Source organism: Phacochoerus africanus, chromosome 3, assembly GCF_016906955.1.
Source record: "Phacochoerus africanus isolate WHEZ1 chromosome 3, ROS_Pafr_v1, whole genome shotgun sequence".
NCBI lineage: Eukaryota > Metazoa > Chordata > Mammalia > Artiodactyla > Suidae > Phacochoerus > Phacochoerus africanus.
This window is the reverse complement of record NC_062546.1, coordinates 138171582-138187793: the sequence shown is the minus strand read 5'-3', so window position 1 is coordinate 138187793 and position 16212 is coordinate 138171582. Positions and strand designations below refer to the sequence as shown.

General features: G+C 38.9%; 1 protein-coding gene and 1 long non-coding RNA gene across 2 annotated transcripts in view; one reads left to right on the top strand and one right to left on the bottom strand.

Annotated features, from left to right (window-relative positions):
* The window catches only part of LOC125123254 (uncharacterized), a 105841-nt gene extending 103289 nt beyond the window's left edge, over positions 1–2552 (bottom strand). The window contains exon 1 of the long non-coding RNA XR_007134015.1: positions 2197–2552. This is a non-coding gene — a long non-coding RNA (uncharacterized LOC125123254). The remainder of the gene's footprint in view (positions 1–2196) is intronic.
* SCN1A (sodium voltage-gated channel alpha subunit 1) overlaps positions 2498–16212 on the top strand; it is a 172496-nt gene continuing 158781 nt past the window's right edge. Inside the window, exon 1 of the mRNA XM_047772791.1 lies at positions 2498–2722. The gene's annotated coding sequence lies outside the window, so the exon portion shown is untranslated. The remainder of the gene's footprint in view (positions 2723–16212) is intronic.

Here is a 16212-nt window from a genome sequence, read left to right as displayed (position 1 = left end):
CCTCCTTTGCTTTAGAAAGAGAACCCCAGCTTTGTTGGAGGTAGCAATGGGTTTAGCTAAAAACACAATTATTCCAGACTCCCCCCAGGAGGGGCAGCATTTTTCACAGTTATGACCCATAAGATATAAGTCAAAGTCTCTAATGATCTTCTCAGAAAGCTCTTGGAGAAAGCTGATTCAGCTAGCACTTGCCTCTTGCACTTTCTGTCCTCTTGCCTGGAATGTAGTCAGAATGCTAGAGATGAGGCAGCCATTTTGAGACCACAAGGCAGCAAATCAGAGGATGAGAGCCACATAGTCAAGATCACTAAGCAGAAGGAAAAATGGGCTTAGATCCCTGAGGATTGTGGGTTTGCCAGGGCTGTAAAATCCTAACACTGTCACTTGATCTTAATGTCACCATGTCACTTGACTCAACTTTATGTCACTTGAGTAAAACTAAACCTCTATTTGGTTAACCTAGTGAAAGTTGTATTATCTCTTAGGGGATGCTAAACCTATACTAAGTTGATCTATTTAAGTTGCAAGGAAAATATTGCAAAAATTTATAAGAATAATTTCTAAACAAGTATTTCAGAAGCATTCATTACTTTGGCACTTATTAAACTGATACATTCATAAATCATTTTTATGCATTCCTTCAAATGACCCCTCCAAGGAGTCTACTTGGCCATAGCATATGTACTCTCATATGAATGCATTTCACCCCTCCACTTATTCATTCAGCAAACATTTACTAAGGGTCCCGTAAGCATTGTGCTGTGGGCAGAGATGCAAAAATGAAAAACAAGTGCCTGGCTATCAGAGGCTTGGTTTGGTTGAAAGTAATAAGACAAAGATCTTTTTTGAAATGTTCTATTTTCCAGTTTTTGCTTCCTATGGGTTATTTAATGTACACTAGCTCTCCAAGAGATGGGTAAGCCTAGCAGCACAATCAACATTAACAAAATAAAAGAATCTAAACCACCAACATGGTATCCATCAGTAAATGTTCAGCACACTATTTCATAATTTGAAAATTTAATTAAATGTCACACCAGAATGTTCATTATAGTTGTGAGAAATAATTGAAGAAACTTTCCCATTATGTTCCCTACAGAACTTGTTTTTCCAAAATCAAAAGACTGCTACAAGCATGTATTTAGTTCTATTCCACTTTGTTTTCTGTCATTTCTATGATAAAAAAAATTATTGTACATCAGGCCTTTACACCAGTATCAAAGGATAACTATTCATTGTGGCATGGTTAGCAGAATACCAGTGAGTACCAGGAAAACCACTTTCCACTCACCTCTTCATCTGGGTCACTTTTGGCACATCATTTAACTTCTTCCTACCTCTGTTTCCTTAGGCGTTAAATGATGGGGTAGAATTAAATTATTGTGTTGTTGTGTAGACCTAAAATTCTCTTATTTCCAGGCTCTATTCTCAGTGTGATGCATTAGTAGACAAATTTCCCAGCTAAGAGCAGAACATTACGATTATTTTTAAATGATGCATGGCTTCTCTGTTTCTGTTGCCTCGGGAATTATACATCTTAGCCCATACTCCATACAAAACCACAATTTTATATATAATTAAACAAAATAAAATCATGTTGTATTATTAATACCATCACTCTACTCGGGATCAGAATATAGGATTGACTTTATTATTTCTAGCTTTTAAGGACCTAACTCGTATTGCACACATTTGAGATAATTGAATGAAAATTAGATGGGGAGTACATTGTTTAATTTGCTGTTTAAAAGTATCCTCCAGATATCCAGGAGTGATTCTAAGAGAGCTAATTTAAAAGCACACTGATCCTCTTGCCTCATCCTGAGAAACTGATTTTAGAATCTAAAAAAAGATTCATTATGTGCAAAATCTGAATGCTGAAATTCAGATCTTTTTAGTATAGACAATAGAAGTAATTAACACATCTGACAATTATCTGCAAGCTGCCACAGAGAAGTACCTGCTTCTCTTATCACTTTCCTGAAAAATATCTGAATCTGAAAGACCTTCAGCACAACCAGTTTAACCCACCGCATTCTGAATTTGACATAACAAGATTCTTAACACTATCATCTTGCTTGCAACAAAATGTTCAAGGGACATGAACACTCTTTACAAATCCTGTAGTTATCATCCTGCAAACCAACTCACAACTGCAAGAATTCCTCTATTACACACATAGTCCTCTATACTCACCACAATGAGTTAAAAGTAGACAAAAGCTCCGTGGCAGCCTTTGAGTCATTACTTTGCTTTACCAGTCCCTTCATTTTGGGTGTCATGGCACAGTCCTTTACAGACAACCATTCATTCTGTTAGGTTGCCTGCAAACACCCGAAAGAAGTGTCTTGCACTTGCTGCAAGATTTAGCTTTTATGCTGCAGGTCATTCTTCCCACAAAAAAGAGCGAGACCGGTTTGGTTTCTGAGCTATTCTTAACTCTCCTTCCAAAACATTTGAAAAGAGAAAGACAAGACTTCATGATTTCCATGCAAACTCCCAGCCTGCCCGCCTGCGTGCTGCTGCCAATACTCCTCACTCTTGCCGGTGATGACATTCAGCAAGCTCCCCAGTCCCGATGCTTCGTTATGTAAGGCTGTCTAGGTCAAGTGTAGGAGACACACTCCTGGCCTGTGAAAACTCATGGAACTGTTCCTTCAGATTAACACTTCAGAGGCTATGGAAGCTGGAGGAAGCTGAGCTTTTACTACATCTTCTGGGGGTAAATATTTTTGCATGCATCAGTGGTTTATATGGTATAGTCTTGGCAGATGCCTGTCAGCCATGCTGAGAGGTGCAGAGAGAAATTACTGAGATTTCAGTTCTGTCAGCATGCTTGAATAAGTCTTCTAGCAATCCTGGCTCTAAGATACTTAAAAGGGTAAATGGATCATAAATTTAGGGTTTGCTTATCAAGCATCATCTCTAACCATCGAGGAGTGCATGTGGATGTGACTGTTTAAACTGAAGGCAATCCATTTGCTCAGAGGTGTTGTAGGAGAGCATTATTAGATAGGGCTATTAGCTGTAAGAGATTTACTGCAGTTCTTGGCTGTTACATTGCCCTTGTCTGATTGCAAATTTGCTTCCATTGTAAATGAGCTATATGTTTTCCTGTATTGGGTCTTCTGTTGTGATTGTTTGTGATAATATGAGAACGAAGCCTGCATAGCCTGGTAGTTATGTGACTTCAACAAATAATAAATCCTGACTACTTATTCCAAGGTGAATGCTGCAGTAAAAGCGCCATTCAATACAAGCCCTGAATGGTGTTAGTTTAGCTGCATTGGTTCACACTGTGCTGTGTTTGGGGGGCTGGGAGGCATTGTCCCAGGTTTAGCATGAACAGTTATTCCTTCTATGAGCAAAAGTAGAAACGATATAGTGCCGATTCTGTTTTAGACCCTCACACAGCGTCATGGCGTGGGAATTAGTTAAATAGGAAGCTCTTATTGAATGTTGCGGAAGAGCCTGGTAAGATCGCAGCAGGGGTGTGATATTGGCCAAAAAACTTTAATAAGATGTAACCAGAGACAAGGAGACAACAGATGGTACTTTAAAAGGATAGGTGTTTATTTTAAAAGTTGAAGGAGATGCAGCATATTTGAGAGGGTTTGGCTTCCTGTGTGCTCTTGGCAAGGAAAGTTCAGCGTCTTGGACAGGATGTCATGAGTTAGGGGGGAAAAAGGCTGTGTAAACTATCTTCATGATGTTAAAGAGGCTAAAGGAGAATGTTTGCTATTCAGTCATTGGGTGTTTCTAAGTGAGGACTGACAGGAGGCAGGTTAACTGGAGCATCCTGGCTAGGTACCCAGGTAATTTTTAAGTATCTGAAATTTGTTGCATTCTTTTTACTAAATGAATGGAATGCAAATGAGTGTTATCCAAATGAATTTCTTTGAGGGTGCTTTTCACTCTGTTAACCATGATTTAAAAGTGACACATTGATTATTTAAGATGGGAATATACTGCTTATCATCTTATGCTGTATTTAATTGATTAAACATGTACATGATTTCCGAAATAATTTAAAGAGACAGTTATGGTCCCTCAGGGCCTGATTTTATATTATTAATGTCCAATAGGCATTTTCCCCATAGACTTAGCTTGGCATAAGAGCCCCATCAGACCAGTTTTTACATAGTTGGGCATTTAGAATATTCCTCATAAACGTAATGATAAAAAGATAAAGGATACATATTTAGTTGTACTTACAATCTTTGAGTTTATCTATCTTTCAATAATGCTATCAGTACTCTAACTGCCTCTAAGTGATTTTCATTTAATATTGCTTCTGTTGACTATTGTGAAAAGAGATTCTTCTTTCTGGTAAAGAAGCTTAAAAGCTGTATTAATTTCTTCATTTCAAAAGTAAGGGATTTGAGTTAAATGAGGTCTAGAGTTAGTTTTAGTTCTGCCATCTGTGGATTATATTCTTCGAAATGTGAACTAGCACTATTTACTAATCTATGCTAAAGTGTGTGTGTATGTTTTGGTGAGCTTATGTTTTCTAAACACCTGCAATATTAGGCCATTGAGTCCCTCTCAAATTTTGGGCCTGTGTTATCTCAAAGTGTTATCTCCTGATCAACAGCAGCAGTATCACCTGGGAACTTGCTAGGAATGCAGATCCTCAGGCCCAATGCCAGATTTCCTGAGTCAGAACCTCTGGGCTTGGGGTGGGGCAGTTTATCTTTTAACAAGCCCTCCAGGTGACTGGGCAATGTGCTTGAGGTTAAGAACCACTACGTGGGGCAGCATTTTGGTTAAATATAATAAAAAATCCTTTTCCTATGGTATATTTCACTAGGTACTCCTTATAATGTTGAATATATTTCAAAGATATGTTACATAATTACATTTTCTCTTTTCCTGGTGGCCCAGATTTCCCAGTGTAAGCAGTATTCTGTTTTAAAGATTTATGCCATTATTTATTACTTCTTAAGCCTAAACTTGTTCATAAGAAGCTTTATTTTCCAACAGCTCCATTTTTAGCTTTAAGAAGTGACAGAGTGTGATGGGAACAACACCAAAGGATCTATCTCTTCTCTTGGCTCGCTGTGTGACTTGGCATATGTCACTGACCCTGTCTGATGTTCAGGTCTTTATTCATAAAATGATAGGTTGGCCTAAGTTGGGGCTTCTCTGCTCAGCACAACGGATGTTTTCAGTCAGATTTTCTTTGCTATGTGGTTTGTCTTGTACATCATGTAATGTGGAAAACCATTCCTGGCCTCTGCCCACAAGGTGCCAATAGCAACCCCTAGTTATGAGAAATCAAAAATATTCTCAGACATGAACATATCTCTCCTGAGGGCAAAACTGTCCCTCTCACCTTCTCTCATCCTAATCATCCCTTCCCATGTTTAAGAACCGTTAACTCCTCTACATAAAGTTCTATTATACTGAATAATACAACAAATGTATTACTTCTTATTTTGGAAGCAGGGAAGTTGAAAACCACAAATAAATAAGTAGGTACCTTACTTGTGTAACACACCTCTAAGCTCTTTGTCCCCTTAAAGATCTAGGCATAATTTGCTTAAATACCTACCAACTTCACAGTCTATGGAAGTCTAAAACCCTTCTGCAACTTCTCAGGGACTTAAAATCTTTTCTTCCCCTGTATTTCCTGGAGTCCTGGCTCCATGTACACTCATAACTCTAAAAAAGTGACCCAGATTTCATCTGTCACTTGCTTCCACCAGAGATTTATATATACCAATCACCTTTTTGGCTTTAACAGATTTCACGAAGGATTTGGGCTCTTCTCGTCATTCTCTTTCCTTTCTCCACAATCTCTGCTCCTCATCCCCTCCCTGCAAGATGTTCCTCATGAGAGCTCCAAATTCTTCTCTTTCTAGTATGCATGATAGTCCAGGTTTCCACAACTCTTATATCCAGACGTAAATGCCCAAACTCATCAAATAGTTTAGAAGGTCAGGGGCCTTCAGTGTAGGACTATTCCCCTTCATGGGGAAGTCGAGGCCATATTCTATAATCATGAAACCACTAAGTCATTGGGCTAGAATTGATACTGAACTTAAGTTCATTTACATGTCTTTATTTTTTTATTTTTATTTTTTTGTCTTTTTGCCTTTTCTAGGGCCATTCCTGCAGCAAATGGAGGTTCCCAGGCTAGAGGTCCAATCAGAGCTGTAGCTGCAGTCCTACACCAGAATCACAGCAACACGGGATCCAAGCCGTATCTGTGACCTACACCACAGATCATGGCAACACTGGATCCTTAACCCACTGAGCGAGGCCGGGGATCAAACCCACAACCTCAAGGTTCCTAGTCAGATTCGTTAACCACTGAGCCACAACGGGAGCTCCCCACTTATATGTCTTTAGAAGTCATACTGAGTGCTAGCTCTTGGCCCATAAAATTACACATTTGCCTGCTAGAGTTTCAGAATTTTAAATTACCTCTGCCCATGAATTATTAGCTCCAACAATTCAGCAATTTAGTCTAGAAATTTTCTGGAGCTGATAATTCATCATAGAAATAGATAAGCATCACACACACACACACACATTTTCCCCAAGTGTTAGAAATCCTTTTTAGTAAAATGTACAACAAATTCAAATTGTGTTATTCTAAGATATATGTGAATTAAAGACCATCTAAAGTGAAGGTATTAAAAAATTTATGGAGGGAGTTCCCGTCGTGGCGCAGTGGTTAACGAATCCGACTAGGAACCATGAGGTTGCGGGTTCGATCCCTGCCCTTGCTCAGTGGGTTAACGATCCCGCGTTGCCGTGAGCTGTGGTGTAGGTTGCAGACATGGCTCGGATCCCGCGTTGCTGTGGCTCTGGCGTAGGCCAGTGGCTACAGCTCCGATTCAACCCCTCGCCTGGGAACCTCCATATGCCGTGGGAGTGGCCCAAGAAATAGCTAAAAAGACCAAAAAAAAAAAAATATATGGGGTTACTATATTTTGATTATTCAAAATAGTAATAGCTTATATTTGAATGATTATGTGTATATTTCCAAGTAATTTTATATTTCCAAGTAAATTTATAGACATTGTGTGTATATTTCCAAGTAATTTTGTAGCCTTTCTGAGACCCCTTTACTGTTATCATTGTATAGATAAGAAAATAAAAGCTCAGTATTTCCAGACGACAAAACTACTTCTCTTTTTTACTATTCTGCAAGGCAAGACCCCAGGGTGTATATAGTTTCAACACCTTGGTGAGTATAATTTCCAAGTGTTTTTTGATAAAGATCTATTGCAAAAATCTGCCTGCTCCAAAGGCATTCAGGGAGTATAGGGACTGAGATGTATTACCAGTTATTTGCTTTGGTTTCTGGGATTAATACATTTTCTCCAACTTATCATACATTTATTTGTATAATATGCTTAATTAATTGTACTGTATATGTATTACTAAAGTGCTTCTAGAATGCTTTTAACACACCATTTATTATACTAGTCATAGTCACACATATTAAGTCACTTAATGCTCTCAAAATCTCTAAGAGGGTGGAATACTCCCCCTCTTGATAGATGACATTGAATTCAATTTAACTACACCTGAGCTTTAGCAGAGTTACTGGATGGACCCTGCTATCCAGTCTGTCTTCACCAGAGAAAGAGCTATAGCAACTGATCATCTCATTATAGCTATGCCCCAGCACATGGCACAGCATTCATACTGAGACTCAGTGAATGTTTGTTGAATGAATGTTGAATAATCATCATTCCTATGTAATTCCTTTTTTATTTTGGACTTTATTCACTCAGGTCAATTAAATTGCAACTTATGGGAGTTCCTGTCATGGCTCAGAGGCTAAGGAACCCTACTAGCATCCATGAGGATGGAGGTTTGATACCTGGCCTTGCTCAGTGGATTAAAGATCCAGCATTGGTGTAGGTTGCAGCCATAGCTCAGATCCAGTATTGCTGTGGCTGTGGCATAGGCCCGCAGCTGCAGCTCCTATTCAACCCCTAGCCTGGGAACCTCCATATGTCCTGGGTGTGGCCCTATAAAGACAAAAAAAAAAATTGCAACTTGCAAGTGAGATCTAGGAGGAAAAATCAAATTACAAAAAGAAGAGGAGGTTTATTTGTGGCTACATTTGGAACTCTTTGCTATTCCCAGTCATTCATTGTTACTTTATTTAACTTGAGCAAAAATTTTTAGGTTTGATATACAGTTTCCTAGACTTACAACATGAAAAATTACTCCCAGCATCAAATATAAATTCTTCTTTTAGATAACTAGTTTCCCAACACCAGGATCACACAGTCATTTCCAGCTTTATTTGATCTTAAATTAAGAAGAACTTAAAAGATCTTTTATTTCATTTTAGAATATTATTAAGGGGAAAAATTATTGAATAATAGATGATACGGTAAATGCATATTAAATACAATGAATTTAAATGAACTAGTAGTATACGTGAATTCCATTTTTTTCCAAAGCTATGACTCAGCCGAAATCAGAGTCTTCTGTTAAGAGAGGAAGTGTTCAATCTATAGCCTACCATAGCAGAGTTAGGTGTGTAAATATTTTGTCAAACAGTCCCCTTCCTTATCACAGGTTAGCTCTCTGACAACAGGCAATTTATTTAACCTCTCTGAAAATCCCTTCAGCTGCCAGGTAAGAATGATACTATCCCCTTGTCAGACTTCAAGAAAGATAATGTACATCAAGTGGTTTATTACAGTGCTTTCACATATTAAACATGTTCAGAAAATAATAGTTTATAATACTGTTTGGCAATAGACACTCGCAGATATATCAAGCTGTCTCAGGGAATCCTCCTAGTAACTTCTGAGCAACAAGGGCATTTATGTTAATATCAGGATCTGAGACTCAAAAGATGCTGGAGTCAAGGACCAATGTTCAAAGAACTGGAGCATCAGAATTGGAGATTAGGAAGGACAAGGCTAACCAAGGATGGACCATTAGCTGGACCCTCTCACCCTGCCCAGGATCTTGTTAAATACAAACTCTGCTGTAACATGGAGGAGTGGAGCCCAGAACTCTGCATTTCTAAATGTTCCCAAGAGATGTCCAGGCTACAGGTCTACCACCACACTTTGAGAAGCAAGTCCTAAAAGCTTAGAGACTCTCATGTTTTTTTGTGGTTTGTGTCTTCACAAATATCAAACAGAGCCAGAAAGCGCTTGTTTTTAGAAAACTAGCTGAGACAAAACACCTTGCTGATAAGATGTTTGCAACACAAAGCTTTTACCAAAGCAATCTAATAGGCAAGTGTTCATGATCAGCACTTCTGCTTTTTTAGCCTTTCCATGTTTAACAAATGTAAACTTCCAGAAACTAAAGTATTGTCAGATTGAGGCAAGCTTCTCCCCTCCACTCCTCATTTGTTTAGTTTATTTGTTGACTTAGTGAGAGGGTTTCCAAACATAGATACATTCTTTCACATTCTGTGGAAGATAAAAAAATCTAAAACAAGAGAGAAGGAGGAACAGCCATCTGCCACAAGCTGCTCCGCCTTCAACATGTTTGGCAGAAATCTAGACTATAGATCTACCATCAACCTACAGACTAGCTTGGGTTGACCACCTGGAGAAATGACTTTCTTCTACTGTGTCCTATGTTAGTGTATGTGAGGTAATCCAGCCCACTGAGAAGCAGCTGTGTCACCTCCCACTTGTTTACCCCAAGGACTTATCACCAGGATTTGAATAATGGGATATTGCAGAGAGTTTATATAAAACAAAGCAGCACCAGGATTTGAATAATGAGATAATGCAGAGAGTTTTATGTAAAACAAAGCAGTTTGAATTTATGGTAAGATTAAGTACTTTAGAAACAGAATGTGGGTTTCAAAACCACACGTTATCATCTCCTGATGGTGACCTTGGCCAAAGTGCTCAACTGTTTTTGGTTTCCTCATTTATAAAATTATGATAATAATAATAGTATCTATTTCATGAGATTGCTGTGAGGGTTCAAGATTCTGGCATACGTTAATTGTTCTTCTTAAATCTTTGAATTGATTTGAAAATACTAATATTTGAATATCAACATATTTACTTCCGAGTACCTACCCATATATTAGGCACTGCGCTAAGGGTTAGAATATTAAACAGAATCACTTGCCCTAAAGATTTTATTCTTTTCGGGAAAATAATTTCAATTCATTTGTTTGTTTTTTAAGCAAAGAGAAAGAAGTTGCTTTTAGAGATAAGACAGGACATGCTGTTCTTTTCCCCACTTCCCACCAGCCCTTCACATCTGGTAGAACTTGCAAGTCATCCTTGCTGTGCTTTCAAAAGAATGGAAGTTTTAATCTGGAGGGTGTGAATGAAGTAAATTCAAGGGACCAAAATAAGATGATGAGGCCCAGGGACATGCTACAGTGGGGAGGACAACATGTGCACACAGAGAAAACAGCATTTTCAGAGCCCAGCAAGCTGCAGCCATGTTATAGGGACTGCCCTGGTGGAGCTGAAGAATGCAAGGTCCAGAGGAGGGAATGGCGAGAGTGGTAAATTGTCAGGAGAACAAGGGATGAGTCCAGGGAAAGACCCTCAACCCCCAAAGGCTGCTTTCCATGGTTAGAAGGAATCTGGGAGCCCTTGTCTTCTGGATTCTTTGGGGTTTAGCCCAGTGGGGGAGGCATTCTTAGGAAGTTGGAGGATCTCCCCATCACACCCCACCTTGTAGTCCAGGTGGCTACGTTATCCTCTGGTAAACCTTCTGCTGAGGTCACCATAGCTCCAGCTCTCCCTGGGATCTGGGGCTGCTGCTCCCTCCTTGACCTTTGAGACCCAGGGATGGCACTGGCTCTCTCACTTGCCAATTCCTGGAGGCTTCCTCAACCATCTGAACCTACTTAGAAAGTAGTTTTTCCATTAAATCATTGTCATTCAACCCCTTTTGAGTGTAGCCTCAAATTCCTGCAGGATCCTGACTAAATCGAGGTGCAATTTTAAAGCAGTAGATGTTTCATGGAAGGGTAGTTCTGCTGTAACACCCTAGAGAGGAGACTGGCCAGAGGAAAATATGGGCAAAGGTATTGCTGTCTTATGGGTCAGCAGCTATTTTGTATGGTACGATAAATGGTTTTCTGAGTTTCATCATTGCTGAAGTCATGAAAAGATCCACATTCTGTATTTGCTTAGTTGCAGAAAGAGTAAGGGGAGCAGAAATGTAAATGTAAATGACCATTTACAGAAGTGTAAATGGTCACATCCCATATATGTTACCTAAAGAGGTACAGACCCTGAATAAGCAGGGAAGGAGCCCCTGCCCTTTTTTATTTTTATTTATTTATTTATTTTTTGCTTATTCAGCTTGTTCTTCCCCACAGATAGGAGGAATACAGGTTACTTTGATATGAAAACAATCATAATGTAAAAGACTTTCAAAGAGACTGAGTAGAATGAGGAAACAAGTGTATTAATCTTTGTATTTCCTTATGTACCAAGTGCCATGGAAAACATTGAAACAAAGTGGTTATGCCATTTTAGCATCCTATAATGAGTAGATGAATCTGTTTGCCTTTCATCTGCCTCTGGACACCAAGAGATAGCGTCCGCATGTAGGCATAAGAGTACAGCTGCCCAACATCTCTTTCCCCACTTGAGATCCAAGGGATCCCAGATATGGGTAAGACCTTCCAGTGCTCTGCTATCCATCGTGAATGGGGTTGATCCCAGAAGTAGTAACTCAGTTCATGGGCTACAATATTTCCGAGGTATTCTAGAATGACTAGGCCAAATACAGTTATCCTCTGGCCTTTTGTATGCCTTCTCTGCCATCACTCACCAACCTATTCTGGAGTTTGGGAGCTCCCCTTGTAGCTCAGTGCGTTAAGAACACGACATAGTTTCCATGAGGATATAGGTTTGATTCCTGGTCTCGCTCAGTGGGTTAAAGGTCCAGCATTGCAACAAGTTGCAGTATAGGTTGCAGATGCGGCTTGGATCTGGTGTTGCTGTGCCTGTGATGTAGGCCTGCAGCTGCAGCTCTGATTTGATCCCTAGCCAGAAATTCCATGTGCCACCGGTGCGGACCTGAAAAAACAAAACAAAACAACATGAAAAAATAAACAAAAATGGAGTTTGAAGCCCTGAAGTGAGCCCTGAAGTTTTATATGTCTTCTCCTCCCTCCCTTTGGGAAAAGCAAGAATTCTTTTCCCAAGGAAAGGGAGGAGAACAAATGTAATCGTAGGTAATTTGTGTGTGAGTTTTTGAATGGATTTCTGAATACCAGAACTACTTAGGAATGTGTGAAGTGCTCATCTCCCAGAGAAACATGGAGGCACCTAATCCCAATGACATGAACACCTTGGGATAGCTTTGCTATGTTCTTGGCAAAATCAGTGGCTTTTCTGCCCTTGAATATGAAAGGAAAAAGATGTTGGTAAGAATTCTTTAGGGGAACAGGAACTTCATGTTTGCTTATGCTAAGTTACGGCAAAGTTCAGTTTTATTCTGTAAATAAAGAGTTGTCTTCGTAAATATCAACTATTTCCTTTAGTTTAAAGAAAGTCCTCTTTATAAAAAAAAAACTGAATTAAACCTCTTCAATAAATAAGTGATAATGGTTGATTTAAAGATATGTTAAAGTGGAAGACTGGTGTTTTGGTTCCTATAAGTAACCAAGCATATTTTTCTTAGCATTAGCATTAACTGACTCATCTTTGCAAAGGAGGATATTATTGCACAAAATAGATCAGGCAAAAACCAGGCATAATGTTTAATTGACTTAAGAGGATGAGAAAGAGCACATGTAAACACAGAATAAAACCCAGCACAGTATCTTAATTTTTTATAACTGTTCGTGCATCTTCTTTATTTGCATTGATGTTTCTTTCCTTTCTTTATCCTCCTGTGGCAGTAAGTTTGGGCATGATACTTCAAATATTGTGATATACTTTGATCTTATTTCAAGATCCAAAGCTTTATGAAGCCTTTATATATAGAGAAAAAGAAGCATAAAATTCAGACGTGTGAAATATTACATTTTGTTTTCCTTCATGAAAGATAACTTCAATATCTGTATGGTTTATTGGCCTAAAGAAACAGACTATATTTTTAGATTACGTTTTGGCTTTTCAAAGAAATTATACAACTTCAAGATCATTTGCTTTCCGGATATTTCCTGGGGGCTCTTTTGGGGTCTGTATTTCTGAAAGCTACCATCATTACATTCTGAGTCCCTGATACTCATGCCCTTGAACTTGAACAATTTGTGGTTAATATTTAAGATGAGTAGGTGGAGCTAGATGTGAAGTGAAGGACGGTCACTTTTTTTTATCCTTTGCTAAAACCAAGATTGGTTAGTCCATCACCTTCTTAAACAGTAACTGCACTCAGATACTCCATCACATCCATCTCTCTGTCAAAACATGAGTGAAAATCAATTGTGGCGTATCTAGAAATACTCCACTCACTTCCATTTTGCGTCTTATGTGCTGATGCACCTACTCAATATTAATTTCCTTCATAGTTAGTCTGTGGAAAAAATCTGAATGGACTTTTGTGGGATAGAACTAGCTAGGTGACCTTGGACAAGTCACAACACTTCTCTTGACATCCTTTCTCGTATCTAAAATAAAAACCCTTGTCCAGGTGATCTCTAAGAACTTTCCAGCTCACACTGGCTCAATGATTATCATCTCTGTAGAGTAATGGTAAAGATTTTTGTCAGCTGGCATTCCTTTTGTGAGGTTTAAAATATTTTATCCTACTGTAAATTGTAGTGGAATTTCATTTTGGAATTTTGATTCATCAGTGGTCAGCAGATACCCTCAGTTCATCTTCAGAAAATAATTTTCATTCAGCTACACTCACCGAGATATGTTTGGGAAATAAAATGGTAAATAAGACAGAGTTCTTGCTCTCAAAAAGATTATGGGGTAGGGCCAGACAATGAGGAGGTGCATAGGTAAAAGAGGAGGGGGATGAGGCCAGAGAAGAGGAAGTCTCTAAGCAGAAGGCACAAAGCAAAGTATTGGAGGTGTGTAGGCTCCTGGCTTATTTAAGGGAAGGCGAAGAGTTTGTTGTTATGAAAAATGACATTGAGGTTGTCCTCAGTAAATATTGATAGCATGTTCTTACACTTTAGCTGAGGAAAAAAGACCAAAAATAAATCAGGCCCCTAAATAATACAGGATTTAAAATTGACATTTATTGCAATACTAGAGTGATTTTTAAAAATTGGGATAGAATTGGCATATAATGCTGTACCAGTTTTAGGTGTACAGCACAATTATTTGGTATATATGTATATACTGTGAAATGAGAGAGTAGTTTTTAAAAGTGTTGCTTGGATGGTTGTATAATGGAGGAAGAGTAATATCATAAGAAATAAGAGGTAATTTTGTAATCTAATATCCCTCTTGAACTGGTATGGCAATGCTGACCTCATCAGATGCTTTACATTTATATACTTAATTCCCCTTTGAGAAATCAGGCTTGTGCATTACTCTGTCTTGTCCACAGAACCTGTTTATTTGGTATAGGAATACCATTATTTCCTTTGGTGCCTATGTAACTGAAAGGAAACTTCAGTGAATCCCCAACAAGCAGTAACTGCAACCCTGGAAATGATCATCTGTGGATTTATGATTTAATTCTGGCTTTCATTGCTTTGGATGGAATAGCAGGGAAGGCATGAAGAATTTGGTGATCTGGGGGAATCTGACAGTCTCTATCATAATCCCCTCCCTCTCTTTCTCACTTTATTTTTGTTGTTGTTGTTGTTGTTGTTGTTGATATTTCTTGGGCCGCTCCCGCGGCATATGGAGGTTCCCAGGCTAGGGGTCGAATCGGAGCTGTAGCCACCGGCCTACGCCAGAGCCACAGCAACGCGGGATCCGAGCCGCGTCTGCAACCTACACCACAGCTCACGGCAACGCCGGATTGTTAACCCACTGAGCAAGGGCAGGGACCGAACCCGCAACCTCATGGTTCCTAGTCGGGTTCGTTAACCACTGCGCCACGACGGGAGCTCCTCTTTCTCACTTTAAAATACAGCACTGTGGTGAGGTAAGAAAACCCCTTACCATTCTTTCTCCTCTATACCAGAAGGAGAGTCATGAGTAATTTTAATGATTTTTTTTAGAAACTTTGTGTGCCCACAAATCCATTGATGCCATAGACACCTGAGAAACATCTTAGAATAAGATTAGTTAGAAAAACAATTATAGAAGGAAAAAAAAGTTACAGAAGCTTAATATATTGTAGGTGATTTTTTAAAAAATGTCAATCTGTGAGTGGGACATCACAAACCTATATAGTTTTGATTCAGTAAATTCAAGTAGGAGGCCCTCAAATATTTGATATCATGTTTTTTGGTGGGATGTATGGACGTTACCAGTTTTAAGTGGTTACCTTCTAGTACCTACAAAATATTCTGAAACCAAAAGGCCAATTTTGTGCCATTAAGAAAACTTTAAACTTGCTGAAAAACTAGTTGTCTCAGTTCTAAAAGAGAGTTCTTAATTGTAGTTTCTTTCTTTCTTTATCTGGTAGTCAGTAAGTTCTACATTCACTTCTGGCTCATTTTCAAAAGATGCATAAACCTGAAAAGTAAAGGTAAGTGTTCATTATTTTCTTCTAGGAAATGATTTCTATTTCTAAAGTAATGGCTGCTAAAGTTACCATGTTAGTGAATGCTTGGGAGAGAGCAAGGGATTGGTAGTATATCTGCAGAGTGCTGTATGTTAAAAAAAAAAAAAAAAAAGGAAATTCATACCTATAAAAGCAAAGCCTTGGAGTGGAAAATTATGTGTCCCATGGGATCACTTTAGTACTGCGCTTTAGCTGAGTTCCATTTTTCAGTCACAAGGGGCAAAGCCAGGATTTGAAGCCAAGTAATGACACAGTGGTCCTATGGCTTTAGAATCATAAAGTCTGGATTCAAATTCTGACCCTGGTATTTTCTATCCATGTTGGAATTGCTCACTCCATCAGAAGGCCTGTCAACACCCACAGCCACGGTGGCATCACCACTATAACCTCCAGGACACCATCCCAATGTCAGACCACTACCCAGGTTCAACTCCAGACACCAGCATTTCAATCCCTTTCCTTTGAGAAGGAACCCCGCACAGGGAGCCTAGGTTTCCACATAAATTACAAGAGAATCTAGATATATTTTCAGCCTTAAAACTTGGATGTCACTTATAACTCCGAGCAAAGGAATCCAGAATTCAAATCATGATTTGGCCAATACTTTGGGAAATTTTGGGCCTAAAATCAAGGGTGGTCCCTTTC